We start from the raw sequence: 18,050 nt of genomic DNA, 5'->3' as shown, positions 1-18,050 counted from the left end.
AGTGGAAATTAAATCCACAAGTTTTCAGCATAATAATGCAAGCATGGAGGTGCCCGGACATAGATATCTTTGCCTCCCCACTGAACTGACAACTACAAAAGTTCTGCACAAGGACTTATCACACACAAGCATGGAGAGTGGATGCTCTTTCGTTCAGCTGGAAAGGCTTGCATGTTTATGCATTCCCTCCTCTGCCTCTCCTTTCGAAGGTTCTCCTAAAAGCCAGACAAGAAAAACCACAGATGATACTGATTGCTTCAGACTGGCCACGCCAACATTGGCACCCAGTCTTAAAGAACTTAGCTCAAGGTCCACCTGGGATTTTGCCTCAAATTCCACACCTTCTGACTCAGCAAAACAATCAGATCCTGCACAGTCAGCTCAAAACCTTATCCCTGGCTGCATGGCAGATTCCTTAGCCAAACAGACAACACCTCTCTCTAAAGCTGTTATGGATGTCATTTTGGAGGCCAGGAGGCCTAGCACCAGGAAATCTTATTCAGAAAAGTGGAAGAGATTCTGTGCCTGGAACCAGGCTCAAAGCCTTGACCCTCTTGTCCCTAACATTCCTCAGATACTACAATATTTAACTGAAATGCTGGACAAAGGGCTATCCTTCTCATCCATTATGATCCACGCTTCTGCCATCTCGGCTCATTACAACACAGATCCTACTATTTTCTCTCATCCATTGCTAAAACATTACCTCAGAGGGGCTAAAAACATAAGACCGCCCCGGAGAACACCAACACCTACTTGGGACCTCAACTTTGTCTTGGAAAAACTAACTTTACCTCCTTTTGAGCCAGCTAATACAGCACAAATAAAATATATATCATGGAAAACTGCTCTGCTACTGGCAATAACCTCAGCACGAAGAGTCTCAGAACTACAGGCACTAATGGCAGTGGAGCCCTTCATCATTTTTCACCAAGACAGGGTTTCCTTAAGAACAAACCCTTCATTTATGCCTAAGGTGGTATCCAGTGTGGCTCTTAACCAAACTATTCACTTCAAAAAACACCGCTAGCCACTCCAGTAAATGCTCTGTTACAAGTATATATAACGGTCCAATGTAAAAAGAATTAACAAGAACGGAGCAATAGCAGGCAAACACAAGCAGGAAAAATCCTTTGTGAGAATTTATTCAGCACTGGTAGCACAATCAGATAAGCAATTTCACTGTTACAGCTTCTTCAGATCTATACAAAAAGTGCTCCATAGTTAAAAACTTTAAATACTAATTCAAAAATCATAGCACCAATCACATACAAGTATCAATCAACATTCTTAAAGAGAAATGGCACATACAATGACTGTAACATTGTTACAGATGGCATAAAAAATATAAGTAGATATATATATATATATATATATATATATATATATATATATATAAAACCACACCTGAAATAAATCTAAAAACAAATGTATATGTACATCCATATGTATAAACATATGTATATATGAAATTATATGTTATACAAACATATAGAGCATAATAATATACATATTCAAAATTTCAGTTTAAAAATATATATGTATTCCCTTCTATAGCTAAACTCATCTAATGTGTCGATGCTTCCTCAGCTTGGGCTTAATTGAGTCCTCGACCTCTATCGGCCCTCAGCCGAATAATCCAATCATTTTCTCTGTCTTCTGTATGATTTCTAATATCACCACCTCGTGCACTTGGTATTATTACCCCAAGGGCTCTAAACAGAAAATGGTGACCAATATCAAATGACATGACATGCTTAGCCAGGGCATTGTGTTCTGAACATTTCTTAATGTGATAGAGATGTTCACGTATCCTGTCTTTAAATACTCTGTTGGTTTTCCCAACATAAAAAAGCAGAACAGACCTGGCATACGGCTAAATAAATTATATTAGCTGTCATGCAGTCTGCTCTTGCTGATGATTTAAATTCTCTTGCCAAATCAGGATGCATAAAAAACATATTGGTGTCAATGTGTGAACAATAATTACATTGTCCACATGGTCTAGTAAATTCATCACCATGGGTCACATAACTGTTCTTAGGATAACACAGTAGCCTTCTCAAATTCTTTTTATTCTTATATAAGAAGCAAGGTTTATCTCCAACTATATTTTTGATATCCTCGTCTACTTGTAAGATTAACCAGTTTTTACTCATAATATTTTTAATTTCCTGATTATCAGTGGTGTAAAAAGTTGGAATCTATTCACTTGCCAACATTTTATCCTAATCCCCAGAATAAAGGGGAGAGAATTCTGCATTCCTTAGACATACACAGACAATTACGCTTCTACTTGGACAAGACAAAAGATTTCAGGAAAACTGAGCAACTGTTTGTATCCTATGCTGCAAGATCACAGGGAAAGGCTATTTCAAAGCAGACCATTTCAAAGTGGATAGGACACTGTATCCGGTTCTGCTACACACAGCATAGGAAGCCTGTACCATCTAACATTAGACCACATTCTACCAGGGCAACTGCAACTTCTACTGCCTATCTTAGAGGAGTACCTACCAAGGAAATTTTGGAAGCTGCAACTTGGAGTTCAGTGCACACCTTTACCAAGCATTACCACTTGCCTCTTTACTCCAGATCCAGAGCAGGCTTTGCCACTGCAGTGCTACAGGGCCTCATAGCCACACCAAATCCTCTCTAGACCCAGCCACCCTGACTCAGCTTTGGGATTCAACCCAAGTGTAATGATTGCAGCAGTGAAACATGATGAACATAGTACAGTTTTGTACCTACCATAAATGTAGATGTTTGAGTGTCTTCACTGCTGCAGTCCAGGTTACCCTCCCTCCATCCCCTCTTTCTTGGCTAGGACTTAGCTACACTTTTCTACCCTATACTACCTATGTGGTGTATTTGCTGGTAGCTGAATTTTATGGTTTTATTTTTCATGTATGCTTTATTAGCAATATGTATTGCCTACCTATTTGGGGGCACCTGACATCTGGGGCAAGAAAAACTGAAGAAAATGGCGTCAGCTGCATCTTATATACCCCTGGCACACTGACATCAGGGAAGAAGCGACAGCAACCAACGCCAGACCAAGACTTTGGAACTCTGGCTGACTACGGGACCCGCCTGATGGCAGGATAACCCAAGTGTAATGACTGCAGCAGTGAAGACACTCGAACATCTACATTTATGGTAGGTACAAAACTGTACTTTTTATGTAAAGCTGGTCATGTATGCAGATGTTATACTTCTGCAGTCTAGAAATAGCCATCGTAACCTCAAAAGCCAGCTGCAAAATGACTTCACCCACTTATCCAAAGGGTCCCAATCTAATAAACTTGTTAAATACAAGAAGACAAATATAATGTTTTTTGCCACATCCAAGAAGTTGACTACTATCCCTCCAATCCCCTCAATCCATGTAACAGACCTTATAGGTAACAGTATACCTAATGGCAATGGACAGAAATACATTGGCCTTACCTTAGACCGAGCCCTCTCCTTTATAAAACACACAAACATTTTTGTCAATAACTGAAACTATGTGGCAGGATCACTCATATTCTGTCTGTTAAGGCATGTGTTTCAAGTGCCAGGAACATTCTGTTACCTAAATTGGAATATGGACATCCCCTTCTGATCTCCCACCCAGCCTATAATTCCCACAAAATACAAATGGTAGAAACAACATCTGTAAGTTTATCCTGCTAGCTTCCCCTTCACTCCATCACTGTAAACTTTTTGAAGGTACAAACTAACCCACAATGAATGATAGGGCAACCTATCTCCCTAACTTATTGATATTTAAAATACTAAAACAAGCATATTGCCCCCCACCCCATTAAAAAGGAAGGTAATAATGCAACTGTATTTCAAATAAGAAACTCACAGGATGACTCCTTATCACTTTGATGTCCATCTTTCTAAACCACAATTTATTTATTTACCATTTATGTATTTATTGCTTTTATTTACTGGGATAGTCCAGCTGGTCTCAAGACGCATTTTCATTGGAGGCCTGGGGAGAAAAGCTGCAGTACAATAGAGTACAGTACAATAGAACTGAACATTGGCACTGACATCTAACATAGATACTGTGTACTTAAATGTCAGTTTTATACAGTATGTTCATAAACATGGAGAGCAAGAAATCAGTAGTGGAATTATTTACAAACAGGCATAGTCTTAAAATGGCAGCTGTTCATTACGCTATTGATACAGTATTCAGAAATATGCAGTTACTCTGATTTAGAAGGGACTAAGAGTTTGGCAAGGAGAACAGTCAGAAGAGAGAAGAATAGTTTGATCAGGTGCAGAGCATTTGCAGAGCCATGAGTTGAGTAGATGTGTTTTTAGTTGAAGCGTGAAAGACTTTAATGATAGTCTTTGTCTAACTGTTAGGGGGTAGAGTTCCAGGTTTTAGACACTATGTGACAGTATAGGGAACAGTGAAAGGGTATTTTCAAGATTAGGACCAGCAACCTGGATCCACTTGCCTTCAAGCATTAAAAATCAAGATTCAGATATAACTTTTAAAAAAGCCCTTAAAGAATACCTACTCTCAAAATCCACTTGTAAATGCTTTCAAGACAATGGTTAATACTGTAAAAACGTATTTGTGTTTACTGGCTTTACCATGCATGTAGTTGTACATATGTAAATAAATATACAAACGTTTTATTGAAATAACTAAATGCACTCTATTGCAAAGAATGTAGATAACTGTTTTATCATATGTACTCTGTCTTGATATATCACATTGTTGCCAGATATACATTCATGTAATACATTGTCTGATATATGTTTTGGACAACTTGCAGTGCCCGGGTCATGACTAAAAAGAGTTAATACACCAGTTCACCTACCTGGTTATCAAATGGAAATTAAATTCATCTTTGCTTTCTCAGATATTATTGATGTTTCACATTTATATGCCATCTATGACATACCAAGCTTGGCTGCCTCTTTACAGAGTCACAGAAACTACAGAAGAAGACTAAACAAAACAGTCCTGTCCTATCAATAAGGTGAAGGTCCTCCTAATACAAAGTAATTTGTGGCCAGACAAGTTTACGGATTCAATACAGCCACAGCAATGGGAGGCCTATTGTTTATTTTGCAAGTTTGATTAGACTGTGCTTTGTTGGCTTTTGCTGGGCTAAGATCAATTTATTTAAATTGAACTTGACCTGATCTACTGTGTTCAGTGGGTAAAGATTCTTGGTCCCAGTATTGTCTGTCTTGAATTTGATTGGACTTTATTTTGCGAGTGACATCCTTTGGTGAACAATGGATTGAAGTAAGAATGACACTAAGTAATAAGGAACTGCAGATGGGGGTTATATGAAAGGCAATACTTATTGGTATAATCGTGCAGTGGATTGTCTCTCCACACGGCATCATGCCTGGTAAAAAAAAGACAATCAAATGCAAGTTCTCTTGCATCAAGAATGAGAACTTGTTGAGACCCTTTGTCTCCGTAGTCAACAGATGTTCAGCCTGGAGAATTTCTATCAACTCTTCTGTGTCTGTCCTTGCAGGACATGGTTACAGACATTAATGCTGTCTGTGACCAAGACCAAAACTATGACCAAGTCACACACAGGGTCACTGACATGATTATATAGATGCACAAAAACATGTTGCTTGCCTTGCATGTTATGGTATGTTGCCTGGACCACCACTGACTGAGATGGAAGAGTTTCTTGTCACACTATGTGGGGGATCAGACTCATTTCTTTCCCATGGTGGTGTGTTGGACCTTGGTGCTGAGCTGCAGAATGCCCCAAGGTTTTCCACCATGGAAGATCCAGGTATGTTTCAGTACTGTAGTTTGACAAGCATATGTCCGCTCTGTGTAGTGTTGTGTGTATCCATTTGTGCTTTTTTTCCTGTTGTTTATGAAAGTCAGAGCCTCAAGCATCATGGACACATGAACAAGATAAAGTGTATCTTCTTCACTTGTAGCACATGGTTATTATTTCTGTAGTGGGAATAAAGGAAATGCGATGGTACTTATACTTGGTATTGTGTTTTAGTGGTGGTATCTTCACAGGCGATGTACTATCAGACTCAACCACTGTGTATATTCCACTGTCTGACGTTGGAAACAAGTATGATTCCGACAATGATGTCAGTGAACAGTTGACATGGTCTTGCAGCATAGTGCAAGTACTGGATAAAGAGAAAGTGCAAACCAGTTCTCTCAGCCAAGCTATGTATATGGCCTGTGTGCCTGTGTAATCTACACAAGATACAAGGAGCACTATAGAATGGCATAATGTCAGTGACAGTCTCAGACCTATGTGAAAAAGTATGTCACCCCCAGTTATACAGCTGTCATTGTCTGCCGCAAGCACTACAGGGCAGGGAGTTGACCATTTGGCTTGCTGTACTGGTGGTCATAGACATCAGGAGTACCTACTCTCCCTGAGCTAATTATCTCAATGTATGTGGCCTATTGAATATGCAAGGCTATTGCAGAGATGGTACATGTATTGCAGGGTATGAGTGATGAGCTACAGAAGTGATCATCCATATGTGTGACATTCATATTCCATCACCTGCTAGTGCAGCTCAACCTCTCCCTTGTTCACAGGAGGTGTGGCAGGCATGTGCTATATAACTGGCCCACATTTGGCTCTAGTAGAGATGGCCATTATTGATGTGTAAGGCCTAGGTCAAAGACATGCAGTGCCATGTGTTTCACCACAACATCTAATGCAGAATCCATATAGGCAGGAGAGGATGTCCATGAGGGTATGGTGCTCAAGCCATTGCCATGTCTTGCACAGTCCACAGCTCATGTTCACATAGCATGCCATCTTCTAGACAAGGCCTTATTACTGTTTGTGAAGCCTTGAAGACAGGTACCTCACATGGACGAGGGCATGCACAGAATGCCTGCACGTCTCCTACTAGTGCCCTGCACCTATTCAGAAGACTCAACCACAATTTTGCAACATCTGGTGAGGCTGTGTCCCAGCATGCATACAACTCAGTGCAGACCCAAGCCTCCACCCACATGCACAAGCACAGACACACACACACACACACACACACACACACACACACACACACACACACACACACACACACACACACACACACACGCAGTGACAGTGGCTCCTACTGGTTCACAGTGACAGTGGCCTCTACTGGTTCATTTTACACTAGGCTCCTTCACTCCAGCGTCAAGAAACTCCAGACCTTATAAGTTCTCCTCATTTTGGAAAATGTAGACATTTGTAATGTTACTGAGACTTGGTTTAAAGCCACAGAAAAAACTCCATTATTGAAAGACTACAGGGCCTTCTACACACTTAGACCAATAGCAGCACAGACAGGACCTAAAGGTGGAGGTGTCTCGATCTACATTACCAACAAATACAACTCGAGGTTGGTTAAACAGGCTGATGCCCTGGAGTTCATCCTGTTTTCCCTTGTATTTGACAGCAAAGGACTGTCAACAGACACTTTGCCGTGTGATCATCAGTTTTCGATAACCATGAAAAATCCTCGGTGATACACTTGCTTGAAAACACACAGTGTTGTCTTCTTTCTCTTAGATGTGTCCATTTTATGTGATCAGAATTATACAAATCTGATGATTTGGATTTGGTATTATAAATCATACATGCAGACAACAGTACAGAAATACATACCGGATTGGTCGAGGCCCAGGTTAACAACGACCGCCATCAGTACTGTTAGCCAACAGGGTGCTGGTGGGAATTGGGTTACTGTTGGCCGAAAGAGGAGAAGAGGGGGGAAGGCATGCCTGAAGGCAGGTAAAGGCTAGGACTGTGATAGTGAGGGTCGGATCTTTGAATGTTGGCAGTATGACTGGTTTAGGGAGAGCGCTAGCTGATATGATGGACCGAAGGAAGGTTGGTATATTGTGTGTGCAAGAGACCAGATGGAAGAAGAGCAAGGCTAGGTGTATCGGAGGCGGTTTTAAATTGTTTTATCATGGTGTGGATGGGAGGAGAAATATCATAGGCATTATCCTGAAGGAACAGTATGTTAAGAGTGTTTTGGAGGTGAAAAGAGTGTCGGATAGAGTGATGTTTATGAAGCTGGAAATTGATGGTGTAATGATGAATGTTGTTAGTGCATATGCTCCACAAGTTGGGTGTGTGATGGATGAGAAAGAAAAATTTTGGAGTTAGTTGGATGAAGTGGTAATGACTGTACCCAAGGGTGAGAGACTGGTGATTGGAGCAGATTTCAATGGGCATGTTGGTGAAGGGAACAGAGGGGATGAGGAAGTGATGGGTAGGTATGGTGTTAAGCAAAGGAATGCAGAAGGTCAGATGGTAGTGGATTTTGTGAAAAAGATGGACATGGCTGTGATGAATATGTATTTTAAGAAGAGGGAGGAGCATAGGGGGACATACAAGAGTGGAGGAAGATGCACACAGATGGATTATAATTTATGTAGAAGGGCCAGTCTGAAGGAGATTGGAGAATGTAAAGTGGTGGCAGGGGAAAGTGTAGTTAGGTAGCATAGGATGGTGGTTTTTAGGATGACATTGGTGATCAAGAAGAGGAGGATAAGTGTGAGGGCAGCACCAAGGATCAAATGGTGGAAATTGAAAAAGGGTAATTGTGAGGTGATGTTCAGGGAAGAGTTAAGACAGGCACTGGGTGGCAGTGAAGAGTTACTGAATAGCTGGGTAACTACAGCAGAGCTAGTAAGAGAGATGGCTATAAAGTTGCTTGGTGTGACATCTGGAAAGAGGAAGGAGGACAAGGAGACCTGGTGGTGGAATGAAGAAGTACAGGAGAGTATACAGGGAAAGAGGTTGGTGAAGAAGAAGTGGGATTGTCAAAGAGATGAAGAAAGTAGACAAGTGTATAAGGAGATGAGGTGCATGGCAAAGAGAGAGGTGGCAAAAGCTAAGGATAAGGCGTATGAAGAGTTGTATAAAAGGTTGGACACTAAGGAGGGAGAAAAGGGCCTGTACCGATTGGCTAGAAAGAGGGACCGAGCTAGTAAAGATGTGCAGCAGGTAAGGGTGATAAAGAATAATGAGGGAAACGTACTCACAAGCGAGGAGAGTGTGTTGAGCAGCTGGAAAGAGTACTTTGAGGGGTTGATGAATGAAGAGAATGAGAGGGAGAGAAGGTTGAATGATGTGCGGATAGTGAATCATGAAGTGCAGTGGCTTAGCAAGGAGTAAGTAAGGATAGCTATGAAGAGGATGAAGAACGGAAAGGCTGTTGGTCCAGATGACATACCTGTGGAAGCATGGAGGTGTTTAGATGAAATGGCAGTGGAGTTTTTAACTAGATTGCTTAATGAAATCTTGGAAAGTGAGAAGATGCCTGAGGAATGGAGTGTTTTGGTACTGATTTTTAAGAATAAGGGTGATGTGCAGAGCTGCAGTAACTACAGAGGGATTAAACTGATCAGTCACAGCATGAAGTTATGGGAAAGAGTAGTGGAAGCTAGGTTAAGAAGGGAGGTGATGATTAGAGATCAGCAGTATGGTTTCATGCCAGGAAAGAGCACTACAGATGTGATGTTTGCTCTGAGAGTGTTGATGGAGAAGTACAGAGAAGGTCAGAAGGAGTTGCATTGTGTCTTTGTGGATTTAGAGAAAGCATATGACAGGGTGCCTAGAGAGAAGTTGTGGTATTGTATGAGGAGGTTGGGAGTGTCAGAGAAGTATGTAAGAGTGGTGCAGAATATGTACAAGGTTAGTGTGACAGTGGTGAGGTCTGCGGTGGGAGTGACAGATGCATTTAAGGTGGAGGTGGGATTACATCAAAGATCAGCTCTGAGCCCTTTCTTATTTGCAATGATGATGGACAGGTTGACAGACGAGATCAGACATGAGTCCCCGTAGACTATGATGTTTGCAGATGACATTGTGATCTGTAGTGAGAGTAGGGAACAGGTGGAGGAGACCCTGGAAAGGTGGAGATATGCTCTAGATAGAAGAGGAATGAAGGTCAGCAGGACTAAGACAGAATATATGTGTGTGAATGAGAGGGAGCATAGAGGAATGGTGAGGATGCAGGGAGTAGAGGTAGCGAAGGTGGATGAGTTTAAGTACTTGGGATCAACAGTTCAGAGTAATGGTGAGTGTGGAAGAGAGGTGAAGAAGAGAGTACAGGCAGGATGGAGTGGGTGGAGAAGAGTGTCAGGAGTGATTTGTGACACACAAGTACCAGTAAGAGTGAAAGGGAAGGTCTACAGCAGGTTAGTGAGACCAGCTATGTTATATGGGTTGGAGACAGTGGCAGTGACAAAAAGGCAGGATTCAGAGCTTGACGTGGCAGAGTTGAAGATGTTAAGATTTGCACTGGGTGTGACAAAGATGGACAGGATTAGGAATAAGTATATTAGAGGCTCAGCCCAGGTTGGAAGGTTTGGAGACAAAGCCAGAGAGGCAAGATTACGTTGGTTTGGACATGTGCTGAGGAAGGATGCAGAGTATATTGGGAAAAAGATGCTAAGGATGAAGCTGCCAGGCAACAGGAAAAGAGGGAGGCCTAAGATAAGGTTTATGGATGTGGTGAGAGAGGACATGCAAGTGGTTGGTGTGACAGAGCAAGATGCGGAGGACAGGAAGAAATGGAAACAGTTGATCTGCTGTGGTGACCCCTAATGGGAGCAGCCGAAAGAAGAAGAAGATTATTACTAAAGTGTTCACTAAATTTCAAACACAATGTCATAATTAACAGGTGCTAGCATCCAGCTACAATTAGACAAGCAAATGTTTTTACCACCAAAGATTATAAATAGATGTTACATTACTCACCAACCATCACCAGCTGCTGTGCCAAAGTCCCAGAGAATGTAAAACAAATTGACTGTGGTTTCTACCTATTGATTTTGAAAACAGCTAAAAATATTGAACTGCATTTCATGCCAAAAATTTTAAGTTCCTTAAATTTTGATTAATATTTACTGCCGTTCGAGTCAGTTGACTTGCATTAACTTGCAAGACTGTACTGATCAGGAGTACAAGATTATAGAATATGATTCCATTGCTTGGTATGCAGGAATTAATGTACTATAACATTAATTATGGCAATATAGGTCCAAATTCCTGGATAAATCTCATCCTATCCTGGACACTGGATGCTAATTATCAATTCCTGAACTGTCCAGGTGAATCCTGGTTGGTTGGCTACCTTATGCCTAGGATAATATGTCCTCTGCTGTGCAAGGGGAATATATAAGGCTATGATAGAGATGGTCTTATAAGAGTTTAGCTTGCGTAAGGCAATAAGAATCTCTGCATTATTTTCTGATAAAGGGATATGTTCAGGTGTCTTGGATATATAAAAGCTACCCCACTTGATTTTTTAGATATATGGTCTGTTCGAAGGATATTATATCCTGGAGGTAGGATTTCAGTGTCTTTAACTTTGGGTTTTAGCCATGTTTCTATGATACCAAGGGTTTCAGGGCTGTAATGAGATATGAAGGCATGCAGCTCAGTTACTTTGTTACAGATACTTCTAGGGGCAATGTTTATAAATTTTATTCTTGTTTTACCCAAGTTGCAGGAGTGAGGTGTAGCTTTATTAATGGTTGTGTGGACCACTATTTGAGAGCCTGTTGTGGTTAGACCTGGGTTGGGATGAATTTTGCCACATAGTTGCAGACTGGGCAGGGATAACTAGAATACACAATGACACTTTGTTTTACATTTGTTGTTTGTGACTAATTTGTGGGTTGGTTTACTTACTTTTATATACATTTATTTGAAAACATGGATGTGATACAGGTTGTAAAGGTTAAACAAATGCAAGAAGAGAGTAGCACCACAGTTGATAGTATTATATTAAATCTAAATCCTGCAGAAGCAAACTGGTGAGGATGTAATTCCAAACTAAAGTAAAATGCAGCGGCAAGCTTTGGTTATATGAAACGCAACACACTATGCATACATTATCGTTAATGACAAAGTCCAAGAAGCATAAAATCTTAGCTTAAAAGCGTGATGGTTCGTAGTAGTAATGAGACAAATGTAGGTATAAAGAACCCTTCTATCGTAAAATGGACAAGCACTTTCAGCTTTTTCAAGCCTTCATCAGATCCGAGCAAAAGAGTTGGGTTCACTGTTTAAAAATTTTTCCAGATAGAGTTATTAGACAAAGGACTTAGTTTTATTCCTGCTACTAAATCGACACATGATGAATTTGCATTGGATCTTAGAATGTTCAGAAGGAACCTCACTCTGAATTACATTTTCGGGGATGGTGATAAAAGATGTTCCATTAAAAACATAACTATGCTTAAGAAACCGAGTACATTTGTTCCACTTAATCATCCAGTCGTAGAATCCTTTATTCATGCTTGTGAAGATGAGTTAATGAAGATTAGAATGTCACAAAAAGGGAAACAGTTCTTCAATCTAACTAAAGAAGAGAATCAGGCATTAAAGGAACTTAAAGAAAGAAGTGACATTGTGATTAAGCCAGCAGACAAAGCAGGTGCTATAGTGGTAATGGATGCACTAATGTATGTTCAGTGGATGAAAGATATATTGAATGATCAAAAAACTTACTCTCTGATTAGTAAGAATGAATTAAATATAATGAAACAGAAGATGCAACAGATTTTCTATGATATGTTATTACAAAGAGAAATCAATGAGTATCTGTATGATCTTTTTACCACTGAGCACCCCTTATTCCAACTATCAGTGGGCTACCAAAAATCCACAAAAACCCTAAATGCCCACCTCTACAACCAATTGTGGCAGGTAGAGGATGGCTAACGGAATCTATTTCTATGTTCATTGAACAGGAACTGAAAAAGGTGTTACCTAGAGCCTCCACTGTGATTAAGGACACAGCTGAATTTTTACAACATTTGTACATAGCCTTAGAACATCGGGAAGATTTAGAAAGTCTGTTACTAGTAACTCTAGATCTAAATAGCCTATTCACTTCTTTACCTAACACCTATGGTATTGAAGCTGTGAGAGATTTTCTAACTGAAGAGAAGGTAGAATCACACCTGATATGTGACCTTCTAGAAATTGTATTGGAATATAATGTGTTCACTTATGACAACAATTACTATTGGCAAAGATGGGGTGTGGCCATGGGCACACCCTGTGCCAATAGTTATGCAAATCTGGTTTTGGCCATTTGGGAAAGAGCTTGAGCCAAAGATATCCATAATATTTGGAATGAACAGATAATTCTATACAATCGATTTGTGGATGATACCTTTATTGCATGGAAGGGGAAAGAAGAAGATCTGAAAAGTTTGTTAACTTTTTGTCACATACTACTACTTTCCTAAAATTTGATGTTAACATATCCAAAGATATGATTGATTTTTTGGACGTGAGATTATCTCTGGATTCAGTAAACGGAATCAACACTCGTTTATATAGGAAGGACATGTGGCGGAACATTGTTGAGAATCAGATTGCAAGGATTTCAAGACTATGTACTGAAGAGAAAATTCTCTTTCAAGAAGAAGAGAAGCTTATCAATAACTTTAGTCAACGAGGCTACAAAAAGAGAAATCTGGAACATAGTAAGATCAAAATAAATGACATACGAAAAGGGAAAGGTAAACCTTTTTATTCCACTAAAAACAGAGAAGGTGATGATATATCATCATTAGCCCAATTTGAAAAATCATCCAACTTAAGGGTCAGTCTGACTTACATGATGGATCATAATAATATGTGCCAGGTGATCAAAGCGTTCTGGCCAATTTTAACCTCGGATAAAAAGCTGAAGGAGATTGTTGGTGAACAACCTAGGTTTTGTTTTAAAAACAAAAAGAACCTAAAAATGATTCTATGTTCAAATGATGGGACAGGTAATATTTGCATGCAAAACAGCCCTTCAGGAACAAAGAAATGTGGTTTCTGTACGATTTGTAATGTGATTAACTGCAGTAGTACCTTCTTCCATCCAGTAACTAAACAGACTTTCACCTTTCATGGGTCAGCTAATTGTCTGACTAACAATGTTGTGTACATAGCTACCTGCACTCTATGCACAGCATTCTGTGTAGGAAAAATTAACATGAATTTGAAAGAAAGGATTATTAAACATCTCTCTGATATACGTAATAAAAAGGAAACCAATTCTCTTTTTATTCACATACGAGAACATGAAGGACACAGTTTTGTTTTCATGGTTATTTCTAAAATATATTTTACTTCCAGAGAAGGGGATTTAGTTAATATGACGGAGAAAGAGGAAGCAAAGTGGATAATGCGACTGAAAGCAGATATTCCCCCAGGACTTAATGGTTATGTTCCCTTGAAACCCTTTCTCAAAGATAGACGAATAAAGAGTCAGGTTTCCTTGTGATAATTTTTACATTCATTTATAAAAACCTTCTAAAACCTTTTTAAATTCTTATGCATATTGCTTTTTTATATATATATATTTTTATATATATCTTTCAATCTGGTTATTCATATGGTTTTCTTTGCCTAATGTGTTTTGCTATATGAAGCAAGATGAAGAAAATGCTTTAAATAGCGGCATTAATGCTTTTCTGTTTTAAATAGCGTCTCTAACGTCTTTCTGTTTACTCGCGCTACTTGGTACTCATCTACAAAGGTTTTTTTGAAAAAACACAGCATTTGCTGTTAGAATGGTGATATGGTAAAGCATTTTTAATAAAGAGTCTTAAATATTCTCAGTAAAGAGTTTTTAAATATATTTTAATAAAGAATTTGAAACAAATGATTTTAATCTGTTGTCCATCGCGAAGTTTTGGAGGTGTGTACAAATAGATGAATATGATTGGACAAAGGAAGTCAAACCAAGCACATGGCCCAATTTGATAGAAATGGAGGTGTGTGAACATTAAATTTATATGATTGGTTGCTCATCATCTGCTGTAAGCGTCTCCAGTGGATGTAAAAATTTTTTAAACATTGAACCCAACTTTTTTGCTCGGATCTGATGAAGGCTTGAAAAAGCTGAAAGCACTTGTCTGTTTTACGATAGAAGGGTTCTTTATACCTACATTTGTCTCATTACTACTATGAACCATCAATTTAAGCTAAGATTTTATGCTTCTTGGACTTTGTCATGAATGATAATGTATGCATAGCATGCTGTGTTTCATATAATCAAAGCTTGCCGCTGCATTTTACTTTAGTTTGGAATTACATCCTCACCAGTTTACTTCTGCAGGATTTAGATTTAATATAATACTATCAACTGTGGTGCTACGCTCTTCTTGCATTTGTTTGTTTTTTGGTTGTTGAGCGTACTTCAGCGGAACTCACTTTTTGTCTTTGGATACAGGTAGTAAAGGTTATGAGCTATACTGAATGCAATATGGTAGTATCTACCATTGAGAGCAATGGACTGAGCATACTGGGCATAAGACTGGTGTTGAGAGGTGTATAATGGCTATGTATGCACGAATGAGGAGGGAAGTGAATTGTAGTGCTTTGAATAGCATGCTAATTATTACGTGAGTGTTCAGTTAGTGAAAATGTATACAGGATACTGATAGAAGGCTGGATAGGGTGTGCCTGGTTGTGGCCTGGTTGAAGTGGGAGAGGCTGTCAAGTTACAATGTAGATGGAATCCAGCTGAAAGAAAAAAGGTAAGTAGTGATTAGTGGGTATGTGAAGGAGGGGTAAAAGTATAGATTGTAAACTATTTCATGATTGGTGGTAATGTGGTAGGTAGAGGTTAGCTTAGGATAAGTGCAGAAGATGTGGAGATGGTATTTTGAGGTAGGGTAGGGAAGCAAAGTGAGCAGGCTCAACCAATTCAGGTACTTCAATGGAATGCAGTTACACCACCCCATGGATTGTTTTCCACCAAAAACAATCCATGAGGTAGAATGTTTATGAATGCAAAGGCACCGTCTTTGAACTCTAACTACTCAAAGTGAGTCACAACTCATTTTATGGGCTTTATCTGCTTTTTCCTGGGAAATTGTGCACTTCTAGAATAAAATATGCTAAAGTGTTAATTTAGCTTCACCTAAAGCAGTATAAGGCCTGTGGTATTGGGTATGGGTTCATAGGTTGTACAAGCCTAGCAGCACACCCTAAACCATTTACATCCCTAGTATCATATGGGGAGCATGTCATTAGGCAAATAGTTAATGATTTGTAGGGGGGATAATAATTTTCTTATTGATTACTTCTGTTCATAAGGAGCAATGGTGGCCAGACCCAGGGTAAATTTATGATTTTCCATCCAGTTGTCAAGGTTTTATTTGAATAGAGTCAGGGATGAACTCTGTTTACATGGATAGGGGGCTTATTTCACAGTGTCTGTCTCTCTAGCACATTCTGTTTATGCCACAAGTGAAGTTCAGATTCCTGGATCTACTGTTTCTGGTGCTGTTTGCTTTATGCTTGTGCAGCAAATCTATCAGGGCTGGGTCTGAGGAAGCCCTGTAAACCAGGAAAAGATTCTCTCTCGCCAGTGTAGAGGAGACTGAATATAGAGAAAGAGTCTTTAGGCAGTCAGTGTGGTACAGAATATTCATGCCCTGAATTCTCCACATGAGAAACATCTGTGAGTGTTCCAACTATTGCAAGTGTCTGGTTAGATACATGCCAAAAGGGGCATTGTACTCAGTGATGGATCAGATACGGGTCAAGTAGTGTGGTACTACAACTTCCTTGAACCTGGATGTCATACCCTTACCTATAAGTTGGGCAACATAGAATGATTTTCTTATCATCTTAGCTACATGTTAGTCAAAGGCTAGATCACTGTCTACATATTTTCCCAGAACCCATATTACTTGGTCAACTCTTAGGAGCATTTTATCGATGGAGTAATTAAATTGCATTGACAGTTTCCTAAAAGATATTATAATACATTTTTTGACTCTGAGTTTTAGGCCATGGCTTTGGCAGCAGTCATTTGTCTGCATTAAACCCATTTGCAAGATGTCTTGGGAGGAATCCATGAATTTTGGTGTGCCATATGCATTTAATGGTAGCATTGACTTCCAAGAAGTAGACACTAAACAGGAGCAGGCCCAGCATGGAGTCCCAGGGTATTCCACTGGTGAATGGTCTCTTGGTGGAGGTGGTTTCACCGATCCTGACTTCTTGTGACCTTTCTGTGAGCCAGTGGGCAATCCAATGAGATATGTAAGGGTTTATGCCTAACTCAGAGAGCTTGTCAACTATACCTGAGTGGGATATTGTATAAAATGCCTTAGCCAGGCAAAGATATGCAATGTCCACTGTTTTATCCTTGTCCATTGCTTTGGTGGCCCTCTCATAGAAGTCTACCAGGTTAAGTACACATGACCTTTCCTTAACAAAGACACACTGGGATAGGTCCAATGTCTGTAGGTTGCCAATGTCCTTGTTTATCATTTCCATGATAGGTGGGGATATCCTTCCAACAGATGCAATACTACAGTACAGAACACATTGATGCAGAAGTGAGGGGAAAGATATTTCTGTGGTTTAATTTGATTCTTGGAAAATGCTTTACTTAGATATTAACTGAAGGTATAATAATATAATATTATATAATATATATATAATATTATATAATATAATATAATATAATATAATAATATATATAATATTTTCCAGTATATCAAGAAAAGAGGAGTGGGAATGCTGGGGCATGATGGGGGATCTGTAGCAAGCTACAATTTGGATCGTAGTTTTGCCCAGAGTTAGTTGCACTTGGATAACCTCGGATGCATTATGCTGAGCAACTAGCCTGGAGGTGTGGATATCCTTAATGAATATGGGCACACCTCCGCCTTTGATGTTCCAGTCCAGGTTACGTGGCCTAAATGTGTGGTATGAGTTATAGCCTGGTAGTGCAGGGGTTCTCTTTGGAGCCTTGAACCAGGTCTCAGTCACTGCACAGGTATTAATGTTCTCCATTTTAAGGAGTGCCTTGAGTGAGTGCATTTTGAGATTTAGACTTCTAGCATTGAGTAGCATTACCCTCAGTTTTTGCTTGCCTGTTCCTGTTACATTTGAAACTTGTCTAAAAAAGGCACTATAGGGGCAGCAAGAGCCTTAGCCAGTATCTGGAATCCCATGGGCGACAGGTGCAGGCCATCTCTGGCAAAGCATCATGGTCTGTCGACCATGTCGTCCCAGGCAGACAGATACTGCACGCTT

This window comes from Protopterus annectens, chromosome 4.part1 (assembly GCF_019279795.1).
Source record: "Protopterus annectens isolate FY-2018-M chromosome 4.part1, PAN1.0, whole genome shotgun sequence".
Taxonomy (NCBI): domain Eukaryota; kingdom Metazoa; phylum Chordata; order Ceratodontiformes; family Protopteridae; genus Protopterus; species Protopterus annectens.
Note: the sequence above shows the minus strand (reverse complement) of the source record.